The 15,985-nt window shown below is 37.2% G+C and overlaps 1 non-coding gene across 1 annotated transcript; it reads left to right on the forward strand.

Moving 5' to 3' along the window:
• The first annotated feature begins 10,213 nt into the window (after positions 1 to 10,213).
• Positions 10,214 to 10,315, forward strand: LOC121485912. The gene has a single exon (XR_005986416.1). It is a non-coding gene; the product is annotated as a U6 spliceosomal RNA (small nuclear RNA).
• Positions 10,316 to 15,985: the final 5,670 nt, after the last annotated feature.

Below are 15,985 nucleotides of genomic sequence, written 5' to 3' on the forward strand. Positions count from 1 at the left end.
GAGAGCAACTGGCTAATTCTTATCTAAAATCTCCATTGATATATCTAGGTTATGCACATGATTAATAGCTAGAATTATGATCAGAATCCTTTTTCACTGAGTACTGTGGGCACTTGCAGAGAAGGAAAGAAGGGTATCTGTACCATTACTTGTTTTCACGCCCACGGTATACAAAGCTAATTAGCCACTGCCTTTTCTGGGTCTAGAGCAGGGGGGTTGGCAAATTGTGGCCGGTGGGCAAAATCCAGCTACTATTCATTTTTGTAAATAAAATGTTATTGGAACACAACCACATCCTTTGGTTTACCTATTACTTTTATGCTACAACAGCACAATTTAGTAGATGCAACAGAGACTATATGGCTTTAAAAGTCTAAAATATTTACCATATGGTCATTTAAAATTTTTTTTGGCTGGTTCCGGTCTTGAGGTAGTCTCATGATCATTACCTGAGTGCTCTAGTCACTACCAATAGATTAGAGGGGACAGTTGAGATGAAACCTATTTCTATCCCCGGCATAGTGGGTCAAATTATTCACAGCAACCTCCATTAGTATATTTTGTGCAATTTCCCTATTTGAAAGGATGCAATGGGGCTCCTGGGAGGCTCAGTCAGTTAAGCATCTGACTTTGGCACAGGTCATGATCTCAGGGTCTGGGATGGAGCCCCATGACAGGATCCATACTCAGCAGAGAATCTGCTTCTTCCTCTTCCTCTCCTTTTGCCCCTCCCCCCACTCATGCTTGCCCTCTCAAATAAATAAAATCTAAAAAAATAAACAAAAGTAAAGGAATGTGATTCCAACTATTTTAAAATTCATTAATCCTAATAATTATATTGTATACTTCCATGGAGTGACATACACAAGTATCTCAAGTCTCCACAGCCATGTTTAGAATTGTTTCCATTTTAAACAAAAACAGAAATATAGGACAAGAAAGGTTAGGTTTTACTAGAAAAGACTGGCACAAAATCCGTCTCACTGGGTATTTAAAAATTTTAAAAATGAGGACTCTGATTTTTCTCCCACAGCTTATCTTAGTATGATACCTTATTACCCCAAGGTGGGTGTTCAAGCTGAGCAATAGAGGAAATAGTCCTAGTTTTAGATTTACCTCAAAGTGAGGCATGAATTATCTTGACAAAATATAGCTCAACATCAGTGGTTAATATCTGGCCTATTCAAGTTTGTGTCAACATGAAAGAGCTTTTTATCTGGTCTCTGTTTTTATTCCATGTAACACCACAGTGGGAACCTGTAGGGTTAATTACAACCTAATGAATGAATGGATGTTCTTCACATAACCTGGAGCTATTTCCACACATAATTCACTCTCCAAGGCCACTCTGCTGACTGGCCATCCACTATCCAACACAAATGCCAATACTTGGAGAAATACGATGCCTTCACTGAATGACTATGTACACAGCCTTCTCACTCACTGTGTGCAGGGCTCAGTGCTAGGCACTGCAGAGAATTTCTGAAAGCATAACCATTTCCTCTTGGCCCCAATATCTTATAATGTAATTGGGAAAGTAAAACACACACTCATAAAAATTAAACAATTATAAAGAACTAAATAATACCAGGTAATTTGTGGTCATTTGCCAAACTTCAGGCCAACACTTCAGCATAAATCACATTGTAGCAAGAGTTCAAAACTGTCTGGAAAATCCTTCTCATCTAATATCATTAATGCGTGTTTCAAACAATGAGATTTCTATTTATTTTGACAACTATTCCCAGTGTCAGGATGTAGCAAGCAAGTATGAAAAGACGAGTAGACAGGAACTTGACAACCTAATTTTATAATATGAATTTTGAAAATATTTATGGAAGAATTTTTTTATCCTATTTATTATACATTCTTACAGAGAATCTTGGAGTCTCCAAATATTACAGTTTGAGGCAGTTTAAATGTAGGAAATACCATGCCTTCACTTTTAAATGTGGAAATGAAGAACTAGAGATTTCAAGTGGCTTTCTCATCATTAATGGCAATCTAGCCTAGATTGTTGGTCTTCTAACTCCGAAATGGGGATGGGGTGACAGGAAGGGTGTGTTACAATAGCCTGGATCATGTAATATTGCAATAGTCTTCTTTGTGGGAAAAGGCCTCAGTAGGCCCAGGAGATCTGTGGAAAATACAAGATAAGAGTTAAAGACTAGGGGAGGCTTTCAGTTGTAGGGCAGCTAACATTATTTTGAAGGCAGAGCATCTGCAACCAATTCTAACTTCCAAAGTTGGATAGACTAATAGTGGGAAGGCAAGAAAGCAGAATCTGGATTCATGGCTCCCTTTTCTATGGATAGAACCTTAAAAATAAAACAAACAAACAAAACCCCACAAAAAACAAGATTCTCTTATCATGGAGAGAAAAGTCATTCCCCAACAACTACCAGTAATTAGAGTGATCAACCATGTCAGCTTTCTACAAATTCTCCCAATTGGACACTGAAAATTCTTCATCCTAAGAAACCCATTGGTTCCAGGCAAACTGGGATAGTTGGTCGCCTTAGAAGGGAAGCATGGTACCCACAGAATAAGGACACTTATTCGGTTTGGAAATGGACAGACAACTGCTACTCCCTAATGGTCCTCTCTGATGCTGAGTGCATAGAGGAAGGTCCTCTACTCTACATACTGTAAAAAGTGATTATTCCTCCATGAAGGTGTTTGAGCTTCTGACTAAAAAACGTTCACTACACAAATCAGTCCGTGTCTATACAGTCAGACAAGTTGACCAAATCACAAAAGAAAACACATGGAGGAGGAAGATATTTCTGTTTCTCTTTCCACTATTTCTTGCTTAAATGGTACCTTTGTCAAAATGTATGTGATTGCAGAGTGACAAGCACAGTGTAAGTCTTTATAAGTGCTTTTTCCTTGAAGTTACTCAATGTCACAAATAAAAACTTTATTTTTAGCAAAGTGCTTCTAAGAAGAGGATTTTGAGGCAAAAGTATTGAATGTACAGGTGAGAACAATTCAGCCCTGTGCTCTGCAAGGCTGGCCTCTTTCCATAGGAACACCTTCCTAGGACCATTCCCATCTATATCAGCCTGTGCTAACGAAACAAGCCAATTTGGATACTGGCTTAAACCCAATATCACCACAGAGGAAACTCTTCTGCCCTTAAAAAAAAATAGACCCTGCATGCCAAAGTCAAATGGAAATGGGCAAATGGCTTTTGGTTCATACACCCATTGTGGTTGACCATACCAGCTGGCCTAGGGAAGAATTCTGGCCTCACCTCTCCAACCATCTGCATGATCAGCAGGAAGTCATTTGACCTGCTTCAGTTTGGGCCTTATAAAGCAACATCACTCGATTAGAATGATCTCTATCTAGCCACAAAAACCATTGAAAGTATTTCTATATCTTTTGCTTTAACTCCTATGTTCAAGATTTGGCTTACTTATTCATGCAGACAATATTAGAGTGCTCCTCTTTCTACATGGTAACAAGGCCCTGTGCTCGGTGTCGTATATATTGGTAAGTAAGCAACAAGACCTCTGCTCTCAGAGTTCACAGTCTGTAGGAGAAATACAATAGACAAGAACACAAACAAGGTATAAGTGTGAATTAAAGTGGCCAGATCCAGCACATGAAAGGGGGATAATGAGAAGTTCAAGAAGTGCCCATCTGATGATTTCCACTTTTCCAATGAGGTGTGAGGTAAAGTCACCAACTAAGTATGCACCAGAGAGAAGTAGGAGAGAAGATGTGAGAGAGAAAAAGCATAAAATAGTCATCTCATAAGGTGACAGGGAGCTTACAGTGAAGTGTGACCAGATGGCCAGGCAATATTGGAAGTCCTCCTGAGGTTTGAGATCAAGAATTTAAAAGGGACCCAGTCTACTCAATTATGCTTTCCTCTGAGCTCCACAGCTCAGATGTAAGAAGAATAAAGCAGACAGCTTGGTTCATTGGAGTAGTGGTTCTCAGCCCTGTCTGGGTATTAGAACCTCTTAGGAGCTTATAAAAAAAAAATACTGAGACACAGGCTCCTCCTGCAGAGAGTAATTCAGTTGGAGCCCAGGCATGGGTAATTTTGAAGACTCTCTGGTATGGTGAAAGTTTTTTGGTTATGGGCTTTAAAGAGAGAGTAGGATAGCCAGAAGAAGCAGATGTCTGCAAGACTGGTTGAGCAGAGAACGTATGCTGGACAAAAAAATGAAGGGAAGTCAAAAGGGAGTTAATGAAATTAGGGGGTTCAGTGGACCACAATGATGTCAAGGAATGACTATACTGGAGTTCCTTGAGAAGTTAACTAGGAGGATAAAAGCTTTTAGTAGGAGTGTGGCATTACCATTGCATATACTTAAGGGATTTTTTTTAAGTTGTTATGGTGAAGGAATCTAAGATGTGGCCATGGGAGTAGGTGGCTAGCCAATATAGAAAAAAGCAAAATACTGCAGATGAGAAGGTCAAGGAAGTGAGAGGCCAGGATGTGGTGTAGACCATCCACCTGCAAGCTGAGATTGCCAAAAATCACCATAGGAGTTGGGGTGTAGTAGGGAACTCTGAACCAGGAATTAGGTCTATAATAAATGACCAGGGCCAACAGAACTAGGGGATTCTTGAAAATTAGGCTGGGATAGAGGGTCTCCTGAACCTCTATCCTCTGATACCTCAGAACCTCTGAGGCCTTCTGAACCAGGCAGCTAACAGGCCTCAGACAAGTGGGCTGAGCTCAGGGTCTAATCTGAGGAAGAAGGTATAATTTATATGGCCAGTCGCAGCATCCACACACACACCAGACTTCCTAAGCCAGAGGCACATTCAACATCTACACTGACGTCTAGCAGCCATCTCAATTGGACATGTCCAGAACTGAGCTCCAGATGATCCCCTCCCCACCTGCTCCTGCAAAGCCTTCCCAGCTCAGTTAGAGGTACTTTTATCCTTCTCATCACTAAGGCCAACTACAGCCTCAATTCTTCTCTTTCTCTCACTTCCCACCTCCATTTTTCCCACCCCACTGCCAGCCAGCATTGTTGCTCTCTTAGGCACAGCAACAGACTCCAAATTACTCTCCTCACTTTTGCTCTTAGCCCCCTACCATCTGTTCTTAACCTAGCAGCCAGAGTGATGTTTTTAAAATAAAGCCTCATACCATGGACATTTACAACCTTGGCTCCTGAGGATCCCCACCAACATTAAACCCAGCTAACAGAACTTCCCAGAGTCCCTGCTGCTACATCTCTTTCCCAGGGCTGAAGCTGTTGTTATGGTGAGACCTGCCCCCAGGACCCCAGTCAGTGCTCTGCCCCCAATCTCTGGTATTGGGATGCCTCAGAGCCCCACCATCTGTAGGACTGGAGTTGCCACAGCTCTCTGTACTGCCCCATGGGTTCTGATTTGTGGCTTTAATGGGCCATCACCAGAGCCATGCTGTTGATGCTTTGTGACTGTCCCCTGCAGCGAGTGAGGACTTCAACCTACCATCCCCAGGGTGTGCTGTTATTACACCTTGCTTCCTGAGCCCAAGCCACCAGTGTACTCTGTCATCCCAAGTCCATATGGCTAATATGCCCCTCCTCTGGAGCCACAGTCCCTGCAGTGAATGCCAGAGACGCAGGCCCCAGTTCCATGAAAGATCCAAACATACCACACTTCAGACACCAGTGCCAGCAAGTGCAAGCACTGTGGTAGTTCTGAGTGCATCTGACCCCAGTACTCTGGCTCTGCTGCCACTTTGAATGCAAACACACATGACCTGAGCCAAGAAGGATCCCCTCTGATAGAACACTCTCCTACAGGCAAAGAAGGAGAGCAGGAGGACCTCATCAACCTTCACCTCTGAGGACCCTGATAGCCCTAGCTACCACTGCCACTCTTAGGATCTCTGCAATCTTGGCCACAGAAGAACCCACAGTCTTCATTGACATTGACCTCAGCTAATGGAGACTATGCTATGTGCCCTCCCAGAAACCAAAGATGCTACAATCCACCTAGCTGGCACCCTCACATCCACATTCAGGGAAAAACCTTTCTCCACCAATTCACTTCAAAAGGCTGGAAGAGGCGACTGCTCCCGCAAATGTGCAGACATTAATGCAAAGCCACTGGAAATGCAAAAAAGTGAGGCAAAGCCAAAAGAACACAATAATCTTTTAGTTACTGACCCCCCAAAAAATAAAGGTCTGAAGAAGAATTCAAAATAATTATTTTAAGGAATCTCAGTACAATTCAAGGGAACACAAATAGACAATTTAATGAACTCAGAAAACTGTGTGAGCAAAACAAGAATTTCAACAAAAAGATAGGAGTAATTAAAAAAAATAGAACCAAACAGAAATTCTGGAGCTAACAAAATACAATGAATGAAATGAAAAATTCAATATACAGCTTCAACAGCAGGCTCAATCAAGTAGAAGAAAGAATCTGTAAACTTGAACACAGATCTCTTGACATTATCCAATCAGAGGAGAAAAAAAGAAATGAAAAAGAATGGGGGGAAAAAGCCTATGTTGATTATGAGATAACACCACACAAAACAGTATTCACATTTTGAAAGTCCCAGAAGAAAGGAAAAAAGGAAAGAAGGAAGGCCAAAAATATCATTAAGGAAATCAGGGCTGAAGTTTCCCAAATCTGGGGAGAAATATAGCCACGAAAATACACAAAGTTTAAAATTCCCCAAACATTTTCAACCCAAAGAAATATTCACCAAGACACATTATAATCAAATTCTAAAATCAAAGACAAAAAGAATTTTTAAAGTGGTAAGAGAAAAAAGATTTATCGAATACAAGGGAACCCCAATAAAACTATCAGCAGAAACCCTGCACAGCAAGAGAAACAATCAACAAAACTAAAAGACAACTTACTAAATGGGAGAAGATATTTGCAAATGACATCTCTGACAAAAGGTTAGTATCCAAAATATATAAAGAACTTACACAACTCAATATCAAAAAAAAGGGAAATAATCCAAATAAAAATGGGCAGAAGACATGAACAGATATTTCTTTAAAGAAGAAGTAAATTAGAAACGACAAATACCCACCATTTGCTTCAACGTGGATGGAACTGGAGGGTATTATGCTGAGTGAAATAAGTCAATCGGAGAAGGACAAGCAGTGTATGTTCTCATTCATTTGGGGAATATAAATAATAGTGAAAGGGAATATAAAGGAAGGGAGAAGAAATGTTGGGAAATATCAGGAAGGGAGACAGAACATAAAGACTCCTAACTCGGGGAAACGAACTAGGGGTGGTGGAAGGGGGGAGGAGGGCGGGTGTTGGAGGGGAATGGGTGACGGGCACTGAGGTGGACACTTGACGGGATGAGCACTGGGTGTTTTTCTGTATGTTGGCAAATTGAACACCAATAAAAATTAATTAAAAAAAAAAAAGTAAAGATGGCCAATAGACACGTGAAAAGATACTCAACATCACTAATTATCAGGGAAATGCAAATCAAAACTACAATGACATATCACTTTATACCTGTCAAAATGGCTAAAATTAAAAACACAAGAAACAATAAATGTCGAAGAGGGTGTGAAAAAATAGGAACCCTCATGCACTGTTGGTGAAAGTACAAACTGGGGCAGTGAGTGTGGAAAATATTATGGAATTTCATCAAAAAGTTAAAAATGGAACTACCCTACAATCTAGTAATTGCACTACTGGGTATTGAACACAAAAAAACAAAAACACTAATTCAAAGGGATACATGCACCCCTATATTTATTGCAGAATTATTTACAATAGCCAAATTATGGAAGCAGCTCGTGTTCATGAATGATGAATGGATAAAAATGATGTGATATATATATATATATATTATAGAAAAATACCATATGATTTCACTCATATGTAGAATTTAAGAAACAAAACAAGCAAGGGAGAAAAGAGAGAGACAAACCAAGAAACAGATTCTTAACTATAGAGAAAAAACTGATGGTTACCAGAGGCAGGTGGGAGGAAGGGTGAAAGAGGTGAAGGGATTAAAGAGGATGCTTATCATGATGTGCACTGGGTAATGTATAGAATTCTTAAATCACTATACAGTACATCTAAAACTAATATAACACTAGATGTTAACTATACTGGAATTAAAATTAATACTTAATTTAAAAAATTAATTTTTTTAAAAAAAACTATCAGCAGAAACCTTTCAAGACAGGAAAGAATGGGATGACATCTTCAAAGTGCCCAAATAAAAAACCTGCAAAGCAAAAATATGATGCCCAGCAAAGTTATCCTTCAAAAATAAAAGAGATAAAGATTTTCCCAGACAAAAGTTGAGAAAATTTACCACAATACCTAAGAAACGCTAAGGAAGTTTCTCACACTTAAATGAAAGTATGCTAACTAGTAATATAAAAACATATGAAAGCATAAAATCCACTAGTAAAGGTAAATATACAGTCAAATTCAAAATATCCTAATACTGCAATGGTGTTATGTAAATCCATTTTAAATCTAGCATATAAGTTAATAGAAAAAAGTGTTCAAAATAACTATAGCTACAATATTTTGTTAATGGATACATTACATAAAAAGATGTAAATTGTGACATCAACATCAAATGTGAGAAGCAAGAACTTTTTTGTACAATTGAAGCTAAGTTATCAGTTTTAAATACAGTGTTATAAATTCAGATATGGTTATGAAGCTTCATGGTAATCACAAGGTTAAAAACCTATAATAGATGCACAAATGATATAAAGAAAACAAAGCATATAAGTACAAAAAAATTAATTCACAAAGAAAATAGCAAGAGAGAAAGGAACCAAAAATTAATCAGAAAACATTTAAAATGGTGTTGGCAAGTCCTTACCTATCAATAATTACTCTAAATATAAATGGTTTAAATTATCCAATGAAAAGACAGAAGGACCAAATGGATTTTTAAAAACCAAAACCCAAGTATACGGTACATGCAAGAGACTTACTTCAGCTTTAAGGGTACCCATAGGCTAGAAGTGAAAAAATGGAAAAAGGTATTCCATACGAATGGAAAGTAAAAGACAGCAGGGGTAGCTATACTTACATCAAACAAAGTGGACTTTAAGTCAAAAGCTGTAACAAGAGACAGAAGGGCCATTATATAATGATAAAGGGGTCAATTCATCAAGAGAATATAATGATTGTAAATATATTTGTACCCAATATCAGAGCACCTAAATATATTAAACAATTATTAACAGATCTGAAGGCAGAAATAGGCAGCAATGCAATAATAGTAGGGAACTTTAATACTCTTCTTTCAACAATGGGTAGATCATTCAGACAGAAAATCAATAAGGAAATAATGGACTTGAACTATACTTCAGACCAAAGGGACCTAACACGAATACAGAACATTCCATCCATCAGCAACAGAATATACATTCTTCTCAAGCACACACAAAATATTCTCTAGATTGCATGCTGGGTCCAAAAAAATGTCTTAAAAAATTAAGAAGAGTGAAATCATATCAAGTATCTTTTCCAACAAAAATAGTATGAAATTAAAATTAGTAAGGAAAGAAAAGCTGGAAAACTCACAAATATAGGGAAAATAAACAACCTACTTCTCAACAACCAATGGGACAAAGAAATCAAAAGAAATTTTTAAAAATCTTGAAACAAACAAAAATGGAAATACAACATATTGAAAGCTATGGTAAGTTTTTAAAAAGCAGTTCTAAAAGAGAAGTAACAAACACCTATACTAAGAAAGAAAAAGATCTCATATAAACAATTTAAACTTACACCAAAGGAACTAGAAAAAGAAACACAAACTAAGCCTAAAGTTTGCAGAAGAAAAGAAATAATAAAGATTAGAGCAGAAACAAATTAGAAACCAGAAAGACAATAGAAAAGATCAACAAAACTAAGAATTGTTTCCTTAAAGAGATAAACAAAATTGACAAACTTTTAGCTAGACTAAATATGAAAAAAGAGAGATGACATAAATTAATAAAATTATAAATAAAAAAGGAGACATTTCAACTGATACCACAGAAATATAATGAATCAGAAAACTACTATAAACAAATATATGCAAATAAAATAACTTATAAGAAATGGATAATTCCTAGAAACATACCAAGACTGAATCAAATAGAGGATAGATGGATGGATAGATAGATAGATAGATAGATGATAGATAGATAGATATTGGTATATATAGTCATATATGTACTACATATATAATATTAGTAACTAATGAACAATCTGAAAGAGAAATTAAGAAAGCAATCCCATTGTGCTCGCTTCAGCAGCACATATACTAAAATTGGAATGATACAGAGAAGATTAGCATGGCTCCTGAGCAAGGATGACACACAAAGAAAGCAATCCCATTTACAATAGTAGCAAAGACAATAAAATATTCAGGAATAAATCTAACCAAAGGGGTGAAAGATCTATACATTGAGAACTATAATACATTGATCAAAGAAATTAAAGAAGACATAAATAAAGAGAAAGATATCTCATGTTCTTGAATTGAAAGAATTAATATTGTGGAAATTCCATGCTATCCAAAACGATCTGCAGATTCAATGCAGTCCTAGCAAACTTCCAAAGGCATTTTTCACAGGAATGGAAAAACTATCCTAAAATTGGTATGGAACCACAAAAGTCCCCAAATAGTCAAAGTAATCTTGAGAAAGAAGCACAAAGCTAGAGACATCACATTTCCTGATTTCAAACTATATTACAGAACTACAGTAATCACAACAAAATGGTACTGGCATAAAATAGGTACATAGACACATGGAACATAATACAGAACCCAAAAATAAACCCATGCATATAAAGTCCACTAATTTTCGGCAAGGTCATCAAGAACACACAAAGGGAAAAGGATAGTCTCTTAAGGAAATAGTGTTGGAAAAACTGGGTATCTGTATGCAAAAGAATGAAAGTGAACCCATATTTTATACCATATATAAAAAATTAACTCAAAATAGATTAAAGACTTAAATGTAATACCTGATACCACAAAACTCCTAGAAGAAAACACAGGAAAAAAGCTCCTTGATATTGGGCTTGGTAATGATTTATTGGACAAGAGACAAAAAGCAAAGGCAACAAAAGCAAAAATATACAAGTGAAACTGTATCAAACTAAAGAGTTTCTGTACAAGAAAAAAAATGAGCAATAAATTGAAAAGGCAACCTACAGAATGGGAGAAAACATTTGCAAGTCACTTATCCTATAATAGGTTAATATACAAAATAAACAAAGAACTACCACTCTATAACAAAAAAATCCAATTTAAGAATAGGCGAAGGATCTAAATATTTTTTTTCAAAAAAGACATACAAATGGCCAACAGTACATAAAAGGGTACTTTACGTCATAATTATCAGAGAAATACCTCAGATCAACTCACATATGTTAAGATGGCTAGTATCAAAAAACACAAGAGAGAAACTCCCAGGTGGCTCAGCAGTTGAGCGCCTATCTTCAGCCCAGGACATTATCCTGGAGTCCTGGGATCGAGTCCCACATTGGGCTCCCTACATGGCACCTGCTTCTGTCTCTGCCTATGTCTCTGCCTCTCTCTTTCTGTGTCTCTCATAGATAAATAATAAATAAAATCTTTAAAAACAAAAAAAAACCCACAAGAGATAATAAATGTGGGTGAGGATATGGAGAAAAGGGAACCCATATACACTGTTAATAGGAAACGTAAGTTAGTACAGTTATTATGAGAAACAGTATAGTGATTCTTCAAAAATTAAAAATAGAGCTATCACATGATCCATTAATCATACTTCTGGGTTTATATCCAAAGGAAATTAAATTGGTATCTCAAAGAGATATCTGTACTCCCATGTTCATTGCAGCATTATTCACAACAGCAAGATATATAAACAACCTAAATGTCTTTGAATCCTTTAATAGATAAGTGGATAAAGAAGATATGATGTGTATATAAACATGTGTGTATATATACATGTGCATATGTGTATACACATATATATATATGGTGGTATGTATGTGTGCATATAATAGAATATTATTCAGCTGTTAAAAAGGAGACCTGCCACTTGCAACAATATGGATGGACCTGGAGTATGTAATGCTAAATGAAATAAGTCAGAGAAAGACAAATATGATATCACTTACATGTGAATTTTTTAAAAATACAGACTGCAAGGAGAAGAAAATGGGGAGCTATTGGTCAAAGTGTACACACTTTCCATTTTAAGAATAAGCTTTGAGTTTCTAATGTACAGCATGGTGACTGTAGTTAATAACATGGTGTTTTATACTTGAAAGTTACTGAGTATAATCTTAAGCATTCACAAAACACACACACACAAAAGTTAACTATATGAGATAATGGATGCCTTAAGTATCTTGATCTTGGTAATCATTCCGGAAGGTACATGTATCATCAAACCATCACGTTGCACACTTTAAATGTATCCAATTACTTTGTCAATTATTCCTGATTAAATTTGGAAAAAAAATAGAATTTGCTCCAGCCACTTCTTATCCCATTCCCTGATGCACTTGTCTCATAGCCCTTATCACCAACTAATTATTGATATAACGTTATATTACATAACATATGTAAAATTACATTATACTTATTTATCATATTTACTGTCTGTATTTCCATGCTAAACGTAAACTGCATTAGGGCAGGGATTTTGTCTGTTTTGCTCACTGCTATATTTCTTGTGCTTACAACAGTGCCAGATATGGGGAACCTGGGTGGCTCAGTCATTAAGCATCTACCTTTGGCTCAGGTCAGGATCCCAGAGTCCTGAGATTGAGCCCCACGTTGGGCTCCTAGCTCAGTGGGGAGCCTGCTTCTCCCTCTCCCTATACTCCTCCACCTTGATTGTTCTCTCTCTTGCTATCTCTCAATCTCTCTCAAATAAATAAATCTTTAAAAAACAAAAAAACAGCGCAAGACACATAGGAGACACTCAACACATACTTCTTAAACAGATGAACAAAAAAAATGTATGAACAAAAAAAAAAGACATGAATTCATGTCCAGGGGTGACCCAAAACATGTTAGATCTGAGTTTTTACTGGGGATCAGAAGATTTAAGTCAAAGAGCATGAGGTAGAACCAAAGTTATAATAAAATCTTTCAATCCTTGACTAGAGAGTGTGACTTATTCTGCACCCACCAGTTGAGAGAATGAATAATATTAATGTGCACTTTCTGCCTCCATCTCTGAGGCAGACAATGTGGGTGGGAGGTAAAAGAAATAAGGCAGGGACTAATGCAGGATTCTACTCTACAAAAAATGCTAAAACATTTGCAAGCATAATGTTGTGCCGGATGCTTCAGATGAGAGAGAGATGGTCATGTGAATGTTATGGTTTGCTGGATAAAATGTGGTCTCAAAACATGAGTCAGAGTCCCCTAGAAAGTCTGGAATTTCTAATAATTAAGTTTCCTCAGTGCAATAAAAAACCATGATCTCATCTCTCCCTATAAGCAGCTATGTTCTCCAGGGTAACAAAGCTCAAAATTTCTCTTAAAAAGATTTTACTGGATGAGATAAAAGAAGGTTAATGCTCATCTACATTTCCCTGCCTAATGTCATCATTATTGCTTGGTTATAATCTTTGAACAACCCCCATAATTCAGGATTTGTTGACATTATTTAAGCTTGCAAAAAAAATATTTTTAAAAGTCAAAGAGTTCAGAAACCAAGCCCCCTGCATGATTTAGGTTTTTATTACAACTGAAATGATGTGAGTGATAACAGTTCATCCCTTGGGATTACATGTCCAAAGGAGCAAATCCATACCTCAAATTGGCTTTTGATCTCTAGTCCATAAGAGACAAGCCAAAGTTTAAATACAGCAGAGAAGCTTCAATACAGCCCAGACTCAGATACAGAAATGAAGCATTGGCCTGGCTCTTTTGGAGAAAGCAATTTTCAGGAAGAAGAGAAAAGGAATTATGGGTTTGGTGTGTGTGTGTATGTGTGTGTGTGTGTGTGTGTGTGTGTACATAAGAGTGAAGAAGCACATATTTAGGCATACCTCAGAGATATTATGGATTTTGTTTCAGACCACCACAGTAAAGCAAATACCTCAATAAAGCAAGTCAAATGAATTTCTTAGTTTCCCTGTGCATAGAAAAGTTATATTTATACGACATACTATAATATAGTCTAAGACTATTAAATATGCAATAACATTATGTCTAAAAAAATGTACATTCTTTAATTTAAAAATGATTTGACTCTTCCTTTCACAATTTCTCTGTAGCTTCTGATGCTATTTGATAGCATTTAACCCACAGTAGAATTTCAATCAAAGTTGGGGTCAGGGGTACCTGAGTGTCTCAGTTGTAAGCTTCCAGCTCTTGGTTTTGGCTCAGGTCATGACGTCAGGGTCATGGGATCCAACCCTGTGTCAGGCTCTATGTTTCTGTGGAGAGTCTACTTGGATATTTCTGCATATTTCTCTCTCTGTCTCTCTCTGTCTCTGTCATTCTCATTCTCTCTCTCTCTCTCTCTCTCTCTCCTCAAATAAATAAATAAATAAATCTTTTTAAAAAGAATAAATTTGGGGTCAATGGTCACAAACCCTGCCACTCTTTATAACTAAGTTTATATCATGCTCTAAATCTTTTATTGTCATTCAACAATATTCACACCATCTTTATCAGGTAGATTCCAACTCGAGAAACAGCTCCCTTTGCTCATGCATAAGAAGCAACTCCTCATTCATTCAAGTTTTATCATGAGATTGCCGTAATTCAATCATATCTGCAAGCTCCACTTCTAATTCTGCTTCTCTTGATGTTTCTATCACATCTGCAGTTACTTCCTCCACTGAAGTCTAGAACCGGTCAAAGTCATCCATGAGGATGGGAATCAACTTCTTCCAAACTCTTGTTCCTGTTGACACTTTTATCTCTTTTCATGAATCACAAATGTTCTTAATGGCATCTAGAATGGTGAATCCTTTCCAGAAGGTTTTCAATTTACAGTGCTCAGATTCCTCAGAGGAATCACAATATGACAGCTATAGCCTTAAGAAATTTATTTCTTCGATAATAAGGCTTAAAAGTCAAAATTACTCTCTGATCTGTGAGTTACAGGATGGATGTTGTGTAAGGAGGCATGCAAACAACAATAATCTCATTGTACATCTCCATCAGAGCCCTTGGGTAACTGGGATCATTGTCAATGAGGAGTAATATTTTAAAACAAATCTTTTGCTGAGCTGATGGTCCCCAAAGCTGGCTTAAAATATTCAGTAAACCATGTTGTGAACAGATGTGCTGTCATCTAGTCTCTGTTGTTCCATTTATAGAGCAGAGGCAAAGTAGATTTAGCATAATTCTTAAGGGCACTAGACTACTTGGAATGGTAGATGAGCACTGGCTTCGATTTATAGCCACCAGCTGCATTAGTCCCTAAAAGAGTCAGCCTATCATCTGAAGCTTTGAAGGTAGGCATTGACTTCTCTTCTCTAGCTATGAAAGTCCCAGATGGCATCTTCTTCCAATTGAAGCCTGTTCCATCTACATTAAAATCAGTTGTTTAGTGGAGCCACCTTCATGATCTATCTTAGCTAGATCTTCTGGATAACTTGCTGCAGCTTCTACATCACACTGCTGATTTACTCTGCACTTGTACGTCATGGACACAGCTTCCTTCTTTAAACCTCATGAACTCACCTCTGTCAGCTTCAGATTTTCTTCTGCAGCTTCCTCACCCCTCTCAGCCTTCACAGAAGTGAAGAGAGTCAGGGTCTTGCCCTGGATCGGCCTTTGGCTTAGGGAAATGTTGTGACTGGTTTGATCTTCTACCCAGACCACTAAACCTTTCTCTATATCCAGCAATAACGCTGTTTTCCTTTTTTTTTTTTTTTTTTTTTTTTTTTTTTTTATCATTCATGTACTCACTGGAGTAGTGTTTTCACTTCCTTCAAGAACTTTTCCTTTGCATTCACCACTAGGCTTTGGCCTATCTTGGCTATCAACATGACTTCCTCATGCTTAATCCTTTCTAGCTTTTGAATTAAAGTGAGAGACGTG

This window comes from Vulpes lagopus, chromosome 2 (assembly GCF_018345385.1).
Source record: "Vulpes lagopus strain Blue_001 chromosome 2, ASM1834538v1, whole genome shotgun sequence".
NCBI classification, from domain to species: Eukaryota; Metazoa; Chordata; class Mammalia; order Carnivora; family Canidae; genus Vulpes; species Vulpes lagopus.